The 2,330-nt window shown below is 54.7% G+C and overlaps 1 pseudogene; it reads right to left on the bottom strand.

Moving 5' to 3' along the window:
* Window positions 1–253: 253 nt before the first annotated feature.
* LOC139016027 (F-box only protein 31 pseudogene) lies at window positions 254–1,541 on the bottom strand (annotated as a pseudogene).
* Window positions 1,542–2,330: the final 789 nt, after the last annotated feature.

Below are 2,330 nucleotides of genomic sequence, written 5' to 3'. Positions count from 1 at the left end.
CATGAGGAACTGTATTAAAGGATCACAGCATTAGGAAGGTTGAGAACCACTGGTCTAAGGTTTATTTCTACCTCAATTGCTGGCTCCTACCCAGCCTGGCCCTGGTCCGGGCTTGGACAGGAGGCAACCAACTGATGTGTTTCTCTCACATGGATTATTTCTGTCTTTCCCTCTCTCCCCCACTCTCTCTAACATCAATGGGGAAATATCCTTGGGTGAGGATTAAAAAAACAAACAAAGGTGGGTAACCTGGTCAGAAGGTGAAATCTTCAAAGTGCATGCAAGCTGCTCCTCCCAGGGGGTCCGGACTGAATGCTCTGGTAGAGCATCTCAGGAAAGCCTGCGGGGATGGTGCCTCCACATTCTGGAAGTTGCTCTGGACTCTGCCGTACAGGATGAAGTATTTCAGCTCCAGACAGATGAACCCGAAGTGGTCCTCATCGAACAGGACGAAGACTCCAGGGTAGTGCATGCAGTAGGGGAAGCCATAGTGGGTAACAGTAACAGTGTCCACGCTAGCATAGAGACACATCCTGCAGGTTCGGGGGTAGTTCTGGTCCGATGAGCTCACGCCCACAGGCAGAACAAATGGAACAGGCTGCTCCTCCGAAGCTGCAGCCCCGGACTCCCCAACGCTGGGCTGAGCAGGGCTCTGCCAGCCATGGCCCTCGCTTTCCTCAGTCCCGATTTTTTGCTGCTGCTCCCGGATCACCTGCTTGTCAATCTCCTGGACCACGCGGGAGAGCTCGTTGAAGTTGCGGAAGATCTCGCCATCTCGCAGCTGGATGCGGTGCTTGAGGTGGATCTCTAATATCTGTTTGGAGTCTCCCGTGATCTTGGTGACCCTGGCATACTTCCCATGGAAGCTGAGCATGACAATCGATAGGCTGAAGCAATCGTATTTGCCTTGGAAGAGGCCTGGCCTGATGAGGTCATCCGGGTGGCATGGTGGGAGGTAGAGGCGGTGGTAGACCAGGAAGTCAAACCCCTGTGTTTGCGACAGCACCAGCCCCCGTCTTCCCCTAAACCGCGTTGGTGAGTCTGTTAGGTGGTCTGTCTTGTCGCACTGGGTGGTGGGGCCTGCTGTGGGGCCTGCTGTGGCAGCCTTCCAGGCACTCCACCGTGGCTGATTTCCGCTCTGTCAGGCGAATTCTGAACGCGGGCTTGAATGGCATTGGGCCATCCACATGGGTGTTAAGGGAAGGTCCGTACATCCAACCAGTAATGCCTAAGCCGTCCACCACGACTTTCAGCAGTCTTCTATAGTCATGACCTAGCTGCCACAATCCCAAAATGTGTCTGTACGGGTGGAACAGCTTCGCATAGACTTCTCGGTAAGACATACCGATCGTCTCCAGGTTCTGCAAGTTTTCACAGAAGCCAAACTCCTCCCGGCAGCGCCGTCTCCAGATGCTGTCGATGTGCAGGATCTGGTGCAGGCCAGGGCCAGGCTGAGCAGATCGGTGCCGGGGAGCCAGGCAAAGATGTCCACCAGCATCTCCACCGGCAGGCCCTGCAGTGAGCAGTGCGTGGGGCGGCATGGGGCTCCCGATTCCTCCACTCCCCGCACAGCACCGTGCTGCCGCCTCTGCCTCTGCCTCTGCCTCTGCCTCTGCCTCTGCCTCTGCCTCTGCCTCTGCCTCTGCCTCTGCCTCGAGGTGCTTTTCTGCTGCTGTCGAGCGGGCTTGCCCTCAGCCGCTGCCGTCTCAGCTGGGCCTTGGCGCTGCTGACTACATCGACGTCCTGGCGAAGAGCCCAAGCCGCTGATGCAAGCGCACTCCTCCATGCCTCCACGTGTAACAGCCACCACAGTGTGGGCTCCTGCTCCTCAGCCGGGCTTTAAGCTGAGTCCAGCCACGCCCCCTCAGAGAGGAGCCAATTGTAGGACTTTGTTTTAATTGTTTTATTGCTTAAAGTATTACAAAGAGTATTACATATGTCTCCTCCCCACCCTTGACAATCCCATACGCTTTCCCAGTGCCCCCTCCCTGTCCTCCCGCCCTAGCCCCAGGCAGTCACTAATCCGCTTTCTGTAGGGATATGCCTCCAGGGATATGCCTGGGGGGGAGGCGGGGGGCTGGAAACGGGACATTTCACATAAATGCAGTCATAATATCTGGTCTTTTGTGGCTGGCTTCTTTCACTTAGCATAACATTTTAAAGTTTTATGTACGCTATATTCTAGTGTATGGGTATACCACATTTTGTTTACCCATTCATCAGTTGATGAGTATTTGCGCTGTTTCCGGTTTGAGGCCCTCATGAACAACACCGCAGGAACACTGTGTACAAGTTTTTCTGTGTGAACATGTTTCCATTTCTTTTGGGTA

The sequence above is a fragment of the Myotis yumanensis genome, unplaced genomic scaffold (assembly GCF_028538775.1).
Source record: "Myotis yumanensis isolate MYYU_CA2020_CCGP unplaced genomic scaffold, mMyoYum1.0.hap1 SCAF_9, whole genome shotgun sequence".
NCBI lineage: Eukaryota > Metazoa > Chordata > Mammalia > Chiroptera > Vespertilionidae > Myotis > Myotis yumanensis.
Note: the sequence above shows the minus strand (reverse complement) of the source record. Positions and strands in the feature narration are given on the sequence as shown.